Below are 19,601 nucleotides of genomic sequence, written 5' to 3'. Positions count from 1 at the left end.
AGGACCACGTAGAATTCCTTAAGAATCATATACATATACTAATGGATCAGTATGTGTCTTTCAGACTTCACAGGTTCCAAAGGATATACATATGTCCTAAAGAACCGAATAACCCTCGACTCTTGGCATGCCAACTATACCCTAGCTCTCATGACACATAACATGGGCGTTATCTTTATTTCATTTCAAATATACACATAAACTTGTAATTCACTTTCACATATCACGTATCACATAGCTTCTTTTCATGATCACATAGTCACATAGTTCACTTACCCGTAGATCATTTCCATATAATTCACATGTCACATATGTCATGTTTTCATATAAATTCTATCATTTCTCACCCAATCACCTTTATTCATATACCATACTTATCATATCTTGTTCACATAAGATCATATACTTCATATAATATATTGAACACCTAGAACACTTTCACGTAGCTTATAGTCATAAGTTTGTCTCGTAACATATACTTGTTTTTCACATATCTATTTCCTATCAATTCTTATACCATCACATAATTCCTTTAACATACATAACATATCATATAACATTATAGAAATACTTATAAGTCATATCACTTAAAGCACATATACTTAGTCACATGCTTATATCTTAATCGTATGCCTTCTCTTAAACATATATATCACATGTTCAGGTAATTCACCATTTCATCACATAAATGGGGTATTCATATAACTCATTCATTCATTTCATATCTACTATATATATATATCCTCAAGATTATCCTAATATAAATCATATAGCACTCTTATATTCGTATTCATCTAGGGCAGACTTATAAACATATCTCACTTCTATTATTTCTATATATAATCTAATCTGTTACTTAATTCAATTTCATATAGCTCTTATAATCTTCTCATAACTTCACAAATTTCTATCATTCAACCCATGTGTTTAGTTTTATTTAAACCTATGAATCCTTCCCATCTAGCTTATCTTATACGTTCATCTTATCATTTATGTTCAAATCCCCTAGTTGGTGTACTATTTCACTTCATCCTATAGATCAATATTATCCAGTTTATTTCACCTATCATGTAAAAATATAATTATTTTTACTATGATCACATAGTTTATATCTCATACTTGCTTTCTCATATTCACCTATATTATGTCATATGGTCATATCTTTCTCATGCAGTCACATAGTTCAGTTTCACATATGTATATATATATACCTTATATAGCACATACTCATAACATTACATTCAAAAGCATATCAACACATATATTCATGCATACATACAATTCATGTCATTCATATACGTATAATCATATTCATGCATTCTAACATAGGAAATAGACTTGTCGCAATTCTTTTTCCATTTAGCACCATCAACTAACTAATATGCACTCACCTGGCCTCACTAGCCAATTCCAATCTCTTATTTTCCCTTGATCGATCTTACTTGCCAAACGTTCCGGAATTGCTTTGCGTAGAATCTACATAAACGTACATTTCGAGACCATCATTAGATACCTACACCTTGTAATTGGATACTAGCAACTTAAACTAACTAATTAAACCCATATTCCCAATTTTCCTTTAGGGAATCGGTTCCCCCCCATGGGGGTATCGGTTCCCCTATGACATACTGGAAATTCTTGTTCGTTTGAAGGTATCGGTTCCCCTTGAATGGGTACCGATTCCCCTTGCCCAGAAATCATATTTTGAGCTCGAAAATCCTTCATTTTCAGTTCAACACATCATACTTCATTCCCTTTAATTCCTAACTTTCATACACATACTTAACTCATTTCTACCCATAATCACTTCTTTAAAAAAAATTCTATCTTCCATATAAGATTCAAAATCATACCAAATTTTCAATGTGTTCTAATTCCAATTCTAACACTTCCTACTTCTTAATTAGATTGACAATCAAATTCATCCATAAACCTCAACAACCATACATATCAAATTTCATCTTAAAACTATTGAAATTTCCTTCATAATTCCTTTATCTTATTGTTTAAATCCATATAAGCTTTCCTTAAGCTTATTTAATACCCAAAGAATCAAAACTAAGCTTAAAACTTAAGAATTATCCAACTGAAATTAACTTACCTTTTAGCTAGCCCCACGTGAAGAGAGAAAGAGAAAAGAAGAAGCTTCCAGATAGCTCTCTCCCACGTTTTTCATTCTTAAAAAGGGGGAAGAATATCTTTTAAAGGAAAAGACCATATACCCTTAATTTCCTTCAATAATTACCAAATAACCTTCCCTATATAAATTCAAATAATTATTGAATTATTTCATTCTTCTACTTTAGTCACCAAATTCTAAAACTTTACAATTTGGTCACTAACCCGGTATTGCGGATGTTACACTGTTGCTGTAATTACGCAACAAACATTATTAATTTACCGTCTATAACACTACTTTTCAATATTTATTAACTCACCACTAAGAGGTAGGAAGGTAGCCAATCCTCCGGAGTGACTTTTGAGAATCGTAGCATATGGTCCAGGCGAGCAAATCGATAACCTAACAAAATTAATTACACAATCAGAACATATTCAATAGTTTTAACATTTTCTACTTTCTACTTACCACACCGCCAACCCATTCCGTAGGCTTCAACGTTGCAACGTCGTATACAGTAGCGAATTGATTTCCCATTGAGATTACAGAATATCTGTATGAATCATTAGGATTAATATGTTGTCATGAAATATTTAAATATCACTCACAAAACAATATTTCACTTACCCCGATTCTAACTCACTATTCCATAAATAATCACAAATTGCAGCTTCGATGTCATCAATTCCGCTTGGAATATCCGCTTTTTCAACCTACAATTTTGCATACAAATTTTTGTCACAACAACATAATAAAAATCAAATTAAGTATTCTTTTATTAAACTTACCTTCTGCTTCTTCTTCTGGGGTGCAGGACATTCCGAATCCAAAACTGCTGCTATAACACTCTCCGTGTATAATGACATCGACTTCCTTCCTCCTCATTTCTTCCATCTCTTCTTCTTCCTCCTCCCTCTTTTCTTCTTCATATTTTTTCAGTTCATCGTACTTTTTTTCTACATAGCTCTTCATCTCTTTATTTCACCTTCAATTGAGCTCCTTCATCCGAGTATTTATCAACCACCCCTTCACCCCCGTGAGTTCACTCCTCAAATCCACAACCTCCTTCACCACTCCCTCAAATTTTTCTCCCGTCACCATCTTAATATCACCCCTTAACACCCAACTTCTTTCACCACTTCACCCCTCGACACCTCTACTTCATTCACCACTCCATCTATTTTTTCCTTCCACTACCCCTTATGCCTCTCGAGTGTATCTTCGACTCTCTCGAGTTTCTCTACGACTGATCAAGTTTCTCTTCGACTCTTGATTGTCTTGCATGATTTCAAATTGGATTTTTTTGATATCAGCAATTCAGACATCAAAATGCGAAGTTACTCTGTTTTGCTTCACCGTCGTCCCACTCACCGTCATCCCCCAATACAACCATCCCTCCTTTCTTCTCCTCTGCCTCCACTGCCTCCTCTACATCCTTGCCAATAACCTTCAAAATTAAATTACAATATTAAGACATTGATTATATCTAATATATTTAATTCATTTATTACCATTTCTTGCTTCTTCCCTCTATCCAACTTCAACTTCACCATCACTCAACCACCTCTTCATTCCCCATGCACGGATGCGTGCCACTCCGGTTCTTTCATAAGCCGGCACTGCCTCACAGCCCGACCAAAAATCGAACAGTGCAACCTGCATTTATAATAAAATTTATATTTTTATGTAAAAACACAAAAAAGTGATCAACTCATTTACCTCTAAGATTGCTATGCACCCTTTGAGGTATCTCTGGCTGCCCTTTTTAAGGTGATTATTGATTCAATCAATCTCGAATGGATATATTCAGCCCAATTGAATTCACCCTTCAAGCCTTCATCGCAAATGAGCTTCATATATTCCTTGTTCGTTGACGTATCACCCGTTGGACAAAGAAATATCCCGACAAGGTACAATAGAACTCGGGCCTTCAGCTCATCCCCCAGTAAGATCCACTTTTGATATCCTCTTCAACTTCAGCATATGTCACCTTATGATTCAAACCATATTTGGAGGCAAGTGCTTTCCAGTTCTTACTCCTACAGACTTCTATAACACTTTTGCCTTTGTTTTGTACCCCCAATACGGCTGCAGCTCGATACCCCCAGAGGGAATGAATAATCACCATATTTAGCCATACATTGACTGACGTCAAATTGTGCCTCAAGGATCGACACAATCCCTCCGAATAGGTCGATCCCTTACTCCGATCAACGATCCAAAACCTATTTCTCCCAGCACATTCAACTGATCCTTCTCCTTAAGGTGTTTAATAATAAATTCACCCTTTAATGCTGCATCTTGTCGACACTTCCTACATTTTTTAACAATATAATGTTTAGTTCTTATATATTTGTATCAACGTATTTACAAGTTTAATGAATACCTTATTTTCTAGTGCTTTCCTCCGTTCTTTGTACTCTTTACTATCATTCATTGACTGTGTGATGTAAGGTTCCTTTTCAGCATCACTCATTGATTCCATTTGGACCTCACTCTTTTTTCACCTAATATTAAACATAAACGTTTCTTAATCAATTAACACTAAATACTATACTACTCAATGTCATTTCATTTTACATACCGAACCGCTCTGTGTGCCATCTCCCTTCATCCTTTTGCATTCGGCCATACTGTTAACATTTAAAATTTGTAATCAATTTAAAGTTTATCGATACTTTAATCCAATTACCATTTCAACAATAATAACAAAAGGACATTGATACTTACTAGAAGTACATATATCCACCCTTTGGTTGCTTCGAGTCTCGGCCTCAATTTCAAAGTCATCTGCTCCACCAACAATTTTCCAACCCTTGACTCCATTTTTCCTTCATATATCAGTTTACGCAAATCAAATATTTCGTTACATACACTTTATTCAATATACAAATATAGATACTACTATTGTGGTAAAACGGTTTCCTTCAAAAGAATTTGAATGGCCACACCAAAATGTCGGCACATTTATACAACCTATAATATCATTTTCTACCTAATATTTAATAAAAGTATCGACATTTATTTCCTTGAATATATATTTTTACCTGCAATCAGTCCCAAATGCTTCCTTACTCCAAAACCCCAACAACACATAAAAACCCTATCGCGATTACTGTAATAATAAAAATTAGGGTTTCGACAACATACTTTTCGATTCGACTGCAGCAACAAACAAACAAACTTCGCTTTAGAAACGCCTTCTGAAATGCAGCAACAATTACTCTTCGATTTCAAAAACTCGTCCGTTCTATCTTTTTTCAGAGGATATTTAGCTATGGCCTTTATATTTTCATCGGATATGTTATTTTGATACCGGTTTTATCATATTTTTACCTATTATATCGTTGTGGATCGATATTTTTTTTTAAAGTATCGACACATTATAGGCGCTATAACTGCTTCTCTTTTAAATTCCAAAGTGTCGATCCTATATAACGTATCGACACTTTTAAATTTACCGGTTTTATCATTTTGTTACCGGTTTTATCATATTTTTACCTGGTATATCGTTTTGGATCGATATATTTTTTAAAAGTATCGACACTTTTTAGGATTTAAAACTGCTTTTAAAGTTATGTAATTTATGTTTCAATTTATTTAATAGTGTTTCATGTTTTCCACCTACAATATTAATTTAATAATTTAATTTACACAAAATTTTATTTGATTGTTTTGATATTTTATAAAATATTATTTAGATTTTAAATTTAACAATATTAACTAAAGATAATAATAAATATATTTTCACAGTGAAATAAGTATGTACACTTTTATAAAAAGGATAGATAATTTACAATATAACAGGTAAAAATATGACAAAACCAGATTCATTATGACAAAACCGGTAAAATTTACTTGATATGTTAAAAGTATGGACACTTTTATAAAAAGGATAGATACTTACCGATAACCAAAGTTTACCGGTTACCAAATTTTTTAATAGTTTTTCATATTTTCTACCTAAAACATTATTAGTTGTCAACATAATAGGTACCGCTAAACCGAATTTATAAATACATTTTAATGTATCCGGTAATGATGTATATTAGCCGTATATTAACCCGCCTTTCCTGAGACTGAAAATTATACCATAAATGTAAAATTATTAGAAACAAAAGAAAAGTAAAGATGTGAGATAATAAAATTTAAAAAAAATAAAGAAATATTAGCGGCAACAACTAAGGCGAAGACTTGTGTCATCGTCTAACAACTAAAATTGAAAAAGAAAGGAGCAAGTTGCTTAAAAGAACGATATTATAAACCGGTCATTAAATTTAATCATTAAAATTTTAAATGTTACAAAACAATATTATAAAATGATAATTAATTTTATCGAATAGTTATAAAATAATAATTAAATTTATTTAATTTAATTATTATAATATCAAAATGATAATTTAACAATAATTTAATAAATCTAATAATTATTTTATCACTTTTAAAAGTTAAACGATGAAACTGACAGTTTAATAATTGTTTAAAAATCTATGATGTACTTCACTCTAAAAAAATATTTATTAATAAAACCAAAGTTAATTATATAAGAGATATCTAAATTATGATTTTTTTTTCTAAATTGCTCCTTAAATTTTAAAACTCTACATTAGTTTCCAAACTATAATCCTAATTTTAAATTGATCTTTGAACTTTAAAATAAGCCATATTTTATATAGTTCCTTAAATTTAAAACTCTATAGTAATTCCCAAAATATAATCTTAATTTTAAATTAGTATCTAAACTTTAAAAATATTATGTATTAATCTTCCAACTATTAATATTATTTTATTTGGATCATGTCATTAACGTTTAATTAACTCTATCATTAAAAAATATATTTTTGAAGGTTTTAAAAAGTTTAGAAGGTCAAGAGTTTAATTCCTAAGACATTAAAAAAAGTTAATTTTTTAATCAGTAGAGTTAATGATACACTGATGAAATGATTAAAATAGAATGATACTGATAGTTAAAGAACTGATAAAGAACTTTAAAATTTAGAGAAGATTAGATTTATAGTTTGAAAACTAATATAAATATTTGAAATTTAAAGATCATTTAAAATGATAGTTATAGTTTGGGGACATATTTCTGTACCATTATCTTAAAATTATCTCATAAATCAAAATATAAAATTATGAAATATAAAATATTATTATAATAATAGAAGATCAGATATGAGATCATCAGATCAGATGCAAAAAAACTCTATAATAGAATAGTTGCCAAAACCTCCGAAATAAACCAGAAAGTTTTTTCCATACTGGTTTAAGTTTGAGATCCAGATAGAAAATATACAAGGGAATTAACTGAGTTAATATGGCGGTCGTAGTCCCGAGTCGACAGCTATTCATCGATGGCGAGTGGAGAGAGCCCGTTCTCAAGAAGCGAATCCCAATTATCAACCCTTCCACTGAACAGATCATAGGTCACTCTTTATCTTTTATTTGTTTTTTTTGTGTTGGAACGATCTTTTAGGTTTAGTAATTCGTAGTTTACTCAGGTTATTCGGCGATGTTTAGCGGAAAAGGTTTTTGAAATGTTTGAAGATTTTGAGGTTTTGTATTTCCAGGTGATATTCCAGCTGCTACATCTGAGGACGTGGACCTTGCGGTTGCCGCTGCTCGGAGAGCCCTTTCCAGAAACAAAGGCAAGGACTGGGCTTCAGCTTCTGGCGCTGTTCGTGCCAAGTATTTACGTGCCATCGCTGCTAAGGTAAATTTATTTACCTTTCATTCTTTTTAAGATTTAATCATTTTACTTTGCAATTTGCAATTGCTGAGAATATGGTCCCTTAATCGGAGGGCTTAGGTGCAATATTATCAATAATTCCATATTGTGAACCCACGAAGTGAGAAAACACTTTAGTTATGTTCAACTTGCAAAATAGAAGCTACAACGAAGTTTGAAGATAATGCAAATCTAGCATCATTTAGACCCAAGCATGACATGACTCCTTGTTAACATAGTTCCCTGCTATATCTTGATACCTATGAACGGAATCTAATTGTGGATACAATAGAACATAAAATAACTAAGACTGAATTGAATGTTCTTCCATTGCTTCGATTGTTCCTTTCCTTCCTTCAGTAATAGATGTAAGTGATCCATGCTAAAAATAGAATAACTGAAATGACAGTTTTCCTCCAAGTCTTGTCTGTGCTCACTGCAACTCCCTGCAACAACATTTTATGTAGTAAAAGCTGACTGCAATACTCCCATGGTAACCTAGAATACACATATGAAACAGATATGGTATAAGGTTTCATCTACCTCATAGAAGAATAGGCAATTCACTGATTCCAAGTGTTATGTGCTGAGTCTACTTCTTTTAGGTGGCCTGTTGAACGTAGACATCCATGCCGTTGAGGCATGTCTTGTTATATGGAACTAAAACAAGAGAAACCTGTCAATCTGATTTCTGTTGCTCGTCTTTTTTCCTCCAATCCATAGGTGTCCTTGTAATGATTCCTTGGTGCTCTCTTAATTCTTGTAATGATTATATTAAATTGGTTGTATTGTTTTAATGTTTTTGAGTTTATTTGGTGGTCCAGATAACAGAGAGAAAATGAATTGGGTAAGCTTGAAGTAATGGATTGTGGGAAACCACTTGATGAAGCAGTGTGGGACATGGTATGCTCTTCACACTGATGAAGGATTTATGATTCAGCATTGGTGTATTTCTTACGAGTTTATTCATTTTATTTAGGAGGATGTTGCTGGATGTTTTGAGTACTATGCAGACCTTGCTGAAGGGTTAGATGCAAAGCAAAAGGCTCCTGTCTCTCTGCCTATGGAGACATTTAAGAGTTATGTGCTTAAGGAACCAATTGGGGTTGTTGGATTAATTACTCCATGGTACTATCTTCTTATTTTATCGTGCTTTTTGTAATTGGAGTATCTATTTCTAAATATTATCATACTGCTCTGCTCAGTGACATCAATAAAAGTATAGACTATAGTTCTTATCATTCGCCTTGCCCTTCTTGTCCAATATATCAAAGCTAATATGTATGCATTGCACTATTCTTTTTCTTTGGTGCACTGTACATATGCACGAGCATTACATCAAACCAGGCCTCTTTATTAATTTACCTTTTGAAGAAATTGCATGATGGTTTTCCTAGTTGCAACTTAAATTAGATACATTCACAGGCTTGATTGTCACATTTGATGTTATAAGGCTTCTTATCATTCATTGTACTCGTACATTGGTGGTGACTTGAAGACAATAATGGCTTTCTTCATATTGTTGTTTTATGCTGTTTTGAAGGAATTACCCACTATTGATGGCTACATGGAAGGTAGCTCCTGCCTTGCTGCAGGTTGTGCTGCAATACTGAAGCCTTCAGAGTTAGCCTCTATGTATGTTCTCGACTTAGTTGTGGTATTTTGTCAGTTTTTATGACAATTTGAGAAAATGATTTATATTTTGCATTTGGAACCAACAATGCTGCTCATTATGCATGCATTTTTATTTTTTTTACTTCCAGCACCTGTTTGGAGCTGGCTGAAGTGTGTAGGGAGATTGGTCTTCCTCCTGGTGTCTGAACATTCTGACTGGACTGGGACCTGAAGCCGGTGCTCCTTTGGCATCTCATCCCGATGTCGACAAGGTTCAGTTGTCATCATTCCATTGGAGCTTTTCTATGACTTGCTGATTTCATTTATTGACTATTGTAAATAAACATAAACAGTGACATAAATTCTAATATTTAGTTTTAAACAGATTGCCTTTACTGGAAGCACTACAACAGGGAGCAAGATAATGACAGTAGCAGCTCAAATGGTGAAGGTATGTTAAAGCTTTACAAACAAAAAGAAGTTTTTCCGCTTCTCCCATTCTTTTGTCATTACCAGTTTTGTTCTGTGCATAAAATAACTTATGTGCTTTCTTTGCCAGCCTGTTTCTTTAGAGCTTGGTGGGAAAAGCCCAATAATTGTGTTTGAGGATGTTGACCTTGACAAAGGTTGGTGTTATCTGGACTACAACTTAAGCATATATTTCCATACAGTTGGACTTGCTTTTAGAAAACAAATTGTCGAGAAATATGAGGTTTCTGAAACCTATCGTGTTAGAAAACCATACTGCTTGTTGTTATTTCCCCCCCTAACTCCATGTTTATGAAGTTTAATAAATTCTTGGTGATTTTAATAGCTGCTGAATGGACTGCATTTGGTTGCTTCTGGACAAATGGACAGATTTGCAGTGCAACATCCCGCCTTATTGTACATGTAAGTTGCTTGATGATATTGTTTCTCCTTCTTTATACATTTCTGATGTGTGTTTATAATTCCATATTTACTTTGGTTCAATACTTGGAAGAGGAGTATTTGACTATTTGTAGTAACCTGAAACGAGGTTATTATACACCATGCAGCTTAGAAGGGCTTAGGGAATCTTCTTGTGGAAATTAGATAACCATGCCAATTAACTTCCATCGAATCCCAATCTAAAATGTCAAAAACCTAATGTGTGGTCAGCGACTAGACTGGACAGGCTATTTGGGAATGTAATTGACAAATAGAAAGCATTGGCAGCAATCCATCCAGAACTATCATCCATCTAGTTATTAATTCAGAATGATTAGTAAGATCTGTCATCACAACCTTATGACCTTTCACCTCCCAACACGTTTCACTATTTATTTGCTTAAGCAAACAGTGGCCATCTGAACATACCACTTTATTGCCCACCTGCTTGGCTGTAAATTTGGTTCTGTGGGCTGAAATTTTTTCTGGTCTTTTTGTATTTCTTTTTGGAAGACATGATTTCTCATTCTTGGTGTAGTGAGCAAGAGTTGTAAGTGTAACTCTTTTGTGTTCTACAATAGAAAAAGCTAGCTTATTTTAATTGTCTTGCCAGCTGACATCTCATATAACAGATCTATTATGGTATTTTATTTTTTTTGATAGGAAAAGTAGGTCTCATAAAAACCTCCTTCTAAGTAGCCCTTACCATGAGGTCAGAACCTACTAGGGGAAGGAGGAATAGAGAACCTTAATATATTGATAATGTAAAAATTACATAAAACTAGAACCACTCCTTTAAGATACATAAAACTTAAGCACACTCTTATAACGCCTTGATTAAAAACCTCCGAACTCAGTACTAAAAAAGTGACCCACTACCCAATCCCCTCCTTTGCAAGCAAATCTGCCTCGCAATTACATCTTCTCGGAATCCACCTCACAATGACCTCATACTCAGAAACCGCATCCGCAATATCCTTGACAAAATTTAAAAGAAAAGGAGGAACTGACTCCTGATATTTCAACCACTCCACAGCTAGCTTGCAATCAGATTCAATAATAAGCCTTCCCTTCAATACCCATTCTGATGACACAAAGATGTCTATTCCTCTTTTGATAGCTTTTAACTCTGCTAAAATAATAGGAGTAGGCCCTATTTTTTCTGAAAACGACATCAATTTAATCCGATTCCAATCTCTAAGAATGCCCCCAATTCCTGCTAACAACCCAACCCTACTAACTGCTCCATCCACGTTAAACTTAAAAAAATCGACTGGAGGAGGACTCCAGTAAACCACAGGCCTGTTCGAATCAAGAGAAGCTGAAATATTATCAGCCAATGAAGGATCACCAATTAGAGAGTCCACTTGAATAGAGGATAAGGATACTTAGCTAGGAACCATTTCGCAAGCCTTAACCTGACTGTGAAAAACAATGAGGATGTGTCCAGCTTGCCTCTTTCAAAAACAATTTCGTTTCTCATCTTCCAAATCGACCATAAAACAGCCCCGGAATAAACTTCCACATATTAGAAAATGGCCTAAGAACAGACCATGAAATTATAATTGATGAAGGATCAGTAGGTAAGGCTAACTTGATACCCCAGTAGGCTATGATTCTGTTCCATAGTACCCAGGAAAACTGGCAGTAAATAAACAGATGCTGAACTGATTCCTCTGCTTGATTGCAAAAGGGGCATAGAGAGTCCTCCCCTAAGTGAACCCCCCTTTTCTTCAATTCCCCTCTAACCGCTACTTTATTAAGTGATAGTTGCCAAAGGAAAACCTCTACTCTAGGAGGAACCAGACCTTGCCAAACACATTTGTTCCACCTAAAGTTATCCTCATCCACTGAGTAGAAAGATTTCGTGCAAGCTTTAACGGAATACAAACCCTCGCCCGCACCAACCCAAAGCATGCAATCCTCCAAAGATTCATTTAATTTGATAACATTGAGCTTGTCCAATAGATCAACCAGCTGAGCCACTTCCCAATCGCATAGATTCCTCCTAGTCTTAATATTCCACTCCCAACCATTCAAATCAAAACTACCAAATTCAGCAACCTTACCCCCTTGATTTGTTGACAGAGCAAAAATCCTAGGAAAAAGAACTTTCAATGGAAAATCCCCAACATGTATCTTTCCAAAAGAAAATCGAATTGCCATTCCCAACTTGTAACCTCGCATGAGATCTAATGCATCCTCCAAAGAAATCATCCTTCATGTAGCTATTCACAATACCTCTCCAAATCCAAGAGTCCTTATGGGAGGAGACTTTATTGACATCCATAGAAAGACAACTAACACTATGTTTAGAACATAAGAACTTTTTCCACAAAGATTCTTTTTCGTTGGCAAACTTCCACACCCACTTTCCCAATAGTGCTCTATTAATAAGCTTCAAATCAACAACTCCTAGACCACCTCCACACTTCGGTTTACAAATTTTATTCCAACTCACCCAATGCATTTTCTTCTTTTCTTCTCCTCCACCCCATAAAAAATTCGCCATCAAAGAGTTTAATTTTTGACAGATTTTAGCTGGAATCTTGAAAATAGCGAGATAAAGATAGGTAAAGAGGATAAAACCGACTTAATAAGCACCAATCTACCGGCCATAGACAAAGAAGAAGCTTTCCATCCCGCCAATTTCTTATCAAAGTTAGCTAGGACTGGCTCCCCAGTTTCTCACAGTTTTTTTAGCCCCTAGCGGAAGGCCTAAATAGACTGTCGGAAATGAACCAATAGAGCAGCCAATGTCCCTAGCCCAAATTCTCAGTGTGTCCTCCTCCACATTAATACCATACAATTTACTCTTAACTAAATTAAGATGAAGCCCCGTCATAAAACTAAAAATCATCACACTCGTCTAACGTTTTTAATTTGAGTGATGGAGGCTCGACAAAAAATAATTAGGTCATCCGCAAACTGAAGATGGGTCAAATTGAAATGTTTTGCACATTTCCAAAAGAAAACCCTTGAAATAATCCTAATTCCACTTTATTTAACATCATATGAAGGAGTTCACCAACCACATTAAACAAAGAGGAGAAAGACTACATCCTTGTCGCAAACCTTTAGCAATATGAAACTCTTTTGTAGGAGACCCATTCAGTAGAATAGATATAGAAGCTGTAGAATACACTTATTTATCCAAGAACACCACCTTTCTCCGAAGCCCATCTCCTTCATAAGCCTTAACAGAATCTGCCAATCCACGGTGTCATAAGCTCTGCTAAATCCACTTTGAAAACAACCCCTGCAGCCCTTGTTTCCTCCAATAATCTATGCCTTCATTTGCTAAACAGGCGCAATCCAACAATTGCCTCCCCGGAATAAACGCAAACTGTGTAGGGCTAACAATATCTTTAACACAAGAAGAAAGTCTTTTCGAAAGAACCTTAGAGAGAATCTTATACAAGCTGCCCACAGACTAATAGGTCTATAATCTTCAATACTCTCAGGATTACCTTTCTTTGGAATCAAGGTAATAAAAGCATGATTCACTCCATGAACCCACCGCTTTCCATTGTAGAAATCTGAAAAAAACTCCATAATCTTCACCTTCAACAAATTCCAATACTTCTTGTAAAAACCCATTGTGAAACCATCCGGCCCTGGTGCTTTTGCACTATCCGAAGATGAAATTGCTTGCCACACTTCTTGCTCTGTAAACACCTCTTCTAGAGAATCACTTTGAACTTGAGACAACTGTTTAAAATCAAAATTCAAGCCCTCAACTTCCAGTGTAGTTTTTTCATTATATGCATTCTTGAAAAACTTAAACACACTGTCTTTTATCTTTTCTGGATCCGAAATAACTTTGCCTTTAAATTGATCGAATGAATAGTGTTGAATCTATTCCTTTTCAATGCACTAAGATGAAAAACCTTGTATTCCTGTCTCCATCTTTAATCCATCTGTTTCTAGATTTTTGAAACCAAATTCTCTCCTCAATCCTTAACAGTCTCCATAATTCCTTTTTAGACTCAATCAATTGTGCCCAATCCCCTGCAGACTGCTTTCCACCTTGACACTTTAAATCCAGACTGTTAATTTTAATTTCCAGCAACGAAATTGACTCTGACAGCCCTAAATGTCCACTTCCAGACCAGTTTCTGATTTCATTTTTTGCACCCTGCAGTATTCTGAAAATTCCACCACTATTGTTCTTCTTCTCTTCTACTTCCAGTGAGTCTGCAACTAAATCATCAAAACCTTGTTCTTCTAATAGAAAATTAAAGAACCTAAAAGGTTTTGGACCCCAATTTGTAGATTTATCCTCCAGCAAGACTGGATTATGGTCTGAAATAGATTTCGGTAAAATCGACTGCACAATGTTAGGGAAATCTTAAGGAATCTTGCGCAGATAAGGAACCTATCCAATTTCACCCATGTTGAAGATTCTCTATTACTGCACCAAGTGAAAGAACCTCCTGACATAGGCAAGTTAATGAGATTGGCTTTTTGTACGAATGACCTGAAAATATCCATAGTATGCCAATTTTGTGATTTGCCTATCTTTTCTTCTGAATCAAGATACGCGTGAAGTCTCCCCCTAGACACACTGGTAAATTTAGAGCTCTAACATACTTCAGCAACTCCCCATAAAAAACCTCCTTCTCAGCTTCGACTGGAGGCCCATAACATTAATAGCTACAAACTCCATAGAACCATGCTTAGATTTTCCTACTAACGCCAGAAACCTACTATGCACAAACTGATCAATGACTTGAACCACGTTCTCATTCCACAATGTAATCAATCCCCCCGATGACCCCTGTGCTGGAGAAACCAACACCCCCTTTAACAAGTTACCTCCAATCCTTCTAAAAATCGCCCCATGGCATCTTTCCAACTTAGATTCTTGAATGAAAAGAAAAACTGGTTTCGTCTTCTTGACTAACCTTGCTGCAGCTACACACTTCTCCCTCCTCCCAAGACCCTAATGTTCCACGAAATAATCTAAAATTATTCATAAAAAAGAATTACTCCCCTACACTCAGCTAAAACTGAGCAGCCTTCATCCACCCCTAACTGCATCTGTCTCTTGACCAAGACATAATAATTATCAATAAAAGCCTCCTTCCCTTCCTTAAATGAAATACCTAACATCCACACACTTCCCAAGTATCCACTGCTTCCTTCAGTAATTCCACAAAAGAGGAAGAAGAGCAGTCGAAATATTAACCAAGTCAATAGCTTCAGAAATTAAGGCTCTCCTCTTCCTTCTCTTCCTTCTCTTTTCATTTCCTTTCCCTGAAGCATTCACAGAAATAGCTTCCACCCTTTCAACACCATCATTACAAATGGTAGGGACCGTAGATGTATTCTGAAAATCGGCAGAACCATTGAAGTCCTTATCTTGTCCCTTTCCAATACTATTCGTAGGAAACTGCTGTATACTTCTAGGAACAGAATTGTTCTGCTTAAGCTTCGGAGAAGCCATGGGACAGAAGACATCATCTTCAATAGCTGGACACAACCATATTCTTCTATCTCTTGACCTTTTATAAACTCGGGCATAGCGTCCTCTTCCCCTTCTGCCAACAGGAGCACTCCTAATTGACAAACCTATCATAATATCTTCATCTTCCATATCCCCATTTTTCCTTCTTCTATTGATACACTTCTTTCTTCTGCAAAAAATTCAGACAGATTCTGCTCCTTATTCTTGTTTGCTAGCCTAGCCCAATTCAACTTCACAGCGGCCAGCTGGAATAATTTAGTAACAGGAGAATAAGCCTCCCAATTAGACTCCGAATGGGCTGAACTCTGGGCTGCAACCTCTCTCAGCCCAAGGCCTGCAAACTCCCCCCTGGTATTTAATTCAAATTCAAACTTGTCTGACACCCCATTACTATTGGGCAAGTGTCTGACTTATTTTCCAAATCCTGATCTCCACCTTCTTCTAACGTCCTCCTTTCTTGACTTTTCTGAAGCCACGTGTCAACTTTTGACCAGAAACCTTCCGCAGAGTCTCCCTGTTGTCTCCTACCTTATCTTTGTTTCTACCATCTTCCTCCTTTGACACTTCGTCATTGCAGTTGCCAAATGACACAGTCTGCCTCACGTCTCCATAAGCTTCAGAGAAAGCATTAGAGCTGGATCCCACATTAACTTTAACTTTAAACGATCTGCCATAAGACCTACAATAACAGATTCTTGTACATCGAACGGACTTGCCACCCTTAGCAGCATTCTAGCCGAAGAGAGGTCATCTCTGTTTCTTGTTCCCTCCGGGATACAAACAACCTTTCCCCACTTTCCTCCAAGCTTCTCTAGAAAAGGAATACTCCAACTAAGAAGCGGTAACCCAACCAACTCGACCAAGCAATAAGCCAAAGGGACTCCATCTTCACTCAACAATGGATCTACCCAATCAAACCAGCAGTAAAGTTTCTCTCTAAGACTCGACCACGCCTTCAGGAACTCTTCATTTGTATTGAAGATAATAATGCATGCGTTCCTAACATATCCCACTTTACTATCTTGACCTGGAACCCCTCTTTTGCCAAAGCTCGCACCACCATAACAGGCTGAATGTATCTTTAAAAATCCCTGTTAAGGAATTTTTCACCCAGCAAAAATCTTCTGAAGGGATGTGCATATCCCAGACATTTCTTACTCCTTTTGCTTTCTTCTGACCTTCCCTGTTCACCCTTCTTTGTTGATCCACACTCCTACTGTTATCCACATTCACAACCTCCTTATACGTTCTGCCATCTCTCAAACTTCTCGGTGACTCCAAGTCAACCTGCTGTCTGCCATTAGCTTCTCTACATGGCTTAATTCCTTCCAGCTGAGATCTTTTAACCTCTGCATCTCTCTTCCGGCCCCTCTTATACTTAGCCACCCCCACAGTGACTCTCTTCCCATCAATCAACGTTCCATTTACATTCATAACTGCTCTTCTGCAACCTTCCTCCACCGCATATTGCACAAAAGCAAACGTTGATGACTTATAATTCGTTTTAACCATAAAACTTGGGATAAAGACCCTCACTATTCTACCATAATGGTTGAAAATCTCTCTTAACTCACTTCTGGTAACTCTCTTACTAAGATTTCCAACAAAAACAGTCCATTCCTCACCGGAGAATGAATGACCAAACGCACCCGCTCTCTTTCTCTCTCTACTTTTCTCACTCATGGTCATACCCCACTGTACTTATTATGGTATTTTATTTGATCAGAAGTCTATCCTAGTCAATCTCCCCTGTCTTTTTGGTTCCCTCTTCTCATTGTGAAAATGCATGTTTAAATGTCTCAGGAAAACATTGCAAAAGAATTTCTGGACAGGCTTGTGAAATGGACTGAAAACATTAAAATTTCTGATCCGCTTGAAGAAGGATGCAGGCTTGGCCCCGTTGTTAGTGGTGGACAGGTAAGGGTTTTGTTTGAGCATTATGTATCATTTTCCCTTCTTCCTTTTCCTTCTATCGGAATGGGAAACAGGGCCGGTCAGAGATGTTAAATTCCTCCACCCTTCTTCTTTTTGTCTGATTAATGGTTTTTGTTAAATCCACCTTGGTATTTTTCGTTCTTCAGTGTCTTTATGGTTCTCTTGATTTGGCAGACAATGTTACTAAAAGAGTGGATTGTTAGGCATGCTAATACCTATATTTTTAGAATCTTTAGTTGCTTAATTTTTTTCTTCATTTGCTGCAGTATGAGAAAGTATTGAAATTCATTTCAACCGCCAAGAGTGAAGGTGCTACTATTTTGAGTGGTGGAGTTCGTCCCGAGGTATTTGCCGCTTCTCATTATTAGATCTACTTCTGTCAAAATCCCACTTCTCATATTCGAGAAATATTTGGCAGCATTTAAAGAAGGGATTTTTTGTTGAACCAACTATAATAACGGATGTGACAACTTCCATGCAAATCTGGAGAGAGGAGGTTTTCGGACCTGTTCTTTGTGTTAAAACATTTAGTACCGAAGATGAAGCCCTTGAACTGGCAAATGACACGCAGTAAGTTGCCGAATTCTCTTGTTGAAGTGCAGTAAATTGCTATTTTGTTTGGTTAATCCTATGAAATATCTCTGCTTTCTTTTGGGGTGTTTTATGGTTTCTTCTCTTCCCTTCTTGTCTGGTCCAGTTATGGTTTGGGTGCTGCTGTGATATCAAATGACCTGGAAAGGTGTGATCGTGTAAGCAAGGTGAGCGCTACTCGGTCAGTAGTTGAAATTTTCTGCTAGGTATGCACCACCTTAAGGGTGTATAAATTGGTTTATTTCCCCTCCCTGTTTTGCAGCAACTCCAAGCCGGCATTGTGTGGATCAATTGTTCACAGCCATGCTTCTGTCAAGCCCCATGGGGTGGCACAAACGCAGCGGCTTCGGGCGTGAACTCGGTGAATGGTACGCACCCGATCCTCCAAATAATATTAGTAGTTGTTTGTTCCTGGCACTAAAGAAACAGGGTTTATTGGGGTTTTTTGACAGGGGACTGGAAAATTACTTGAGTGTGAAGCAGGTTACGCAGTATATCTCGAATGAACCATGGGGGTGGTATAGCTCTCCATCGAAGCTGTGAGAAGTCTCTGTGCTATTCCAATAACACCATTGAAGGTAGAAAAAGGTGGAAGTGGTATTTTGTGATGTGCATGAAATAATAATGAAGGGAAGGATGGTTGACGGAACTATAAAATCAGACAAACTTCGATCTACTAGCTTCTACGATATTATTAGAATATGAATCAATACTTTCTCCATTCTAGAAAATATTTTTAAGAACGTCCCTCTGCTATCATTGGTATGCTTTATTTACAGGTTTTGATAAGATCATAACTAGGATGGTTATTTGACTCGAATTCTACCAAGTTTAATTCCATCCAATTTGATAGGATATTTTTTCATAAATTAGATTCGAGTTGAATCGAGTTTTGTAGTCTGGGTTGGATTTAGGGTGAAATATCTCCAACTTGACTCGGGATGCTGGTATAATTTTAATTTTCCTCTATATATTTTGGGATAATTATTATAAGACACCTCTCTCTATAATTTTTCAATTAAATCATTATTTTCACGAATAAAAATAATTTTTTTTATATTTGTGTTGGATCGAATCAAATGTGAGTTTTTTTGAATATTCGAATTCTTATTAACAAAAAAACAGTGATCTGCTATAATATAACAAAAAACTACAACAACAATCAACAAAAAAAACACAGCCCTAAAAAACCAATACGAACCACCCCCTATGCAGCACAGGAATCAATCTATACA

The 19,601-nt window shown here is 35.9% G+C and overlaps 1 pseudogene; it reads left to right on the top strand.

Moving 5' to 3' along the window:
* Positions 1–7,307: 7,307 nt before the first annotated feature.
* Positions 7,308–19,087, top strand: LOC120140070 (annotated as a pseudogene).
* The last annotated feature ends 514 nt before the right edge of the window (positions 19,088–19,601 follow it).

This window comes from Hibiscus syriacus, unplaced genomic scaffold, assembly GCF_006381635.1.
Source record: "Hibiscus syriacus cultivar Baekdansim isolate YM2019G1 unplaced genomic scaffold, ASM638163v2 tig00110781_pilon, whole genome shotgun sequence".
NCBI lineage: Eukaryota > Viridiplantae > Streptophyta > Magnoliopsida > Malvales > Malvaceae > Hibiscus > Hibiscus syriacus.
The sequence above is the reverse complement of the archived record's forward strand: the minus strand, read 5'-3'. Positions and strand labels throughout refer to the sequence as shown.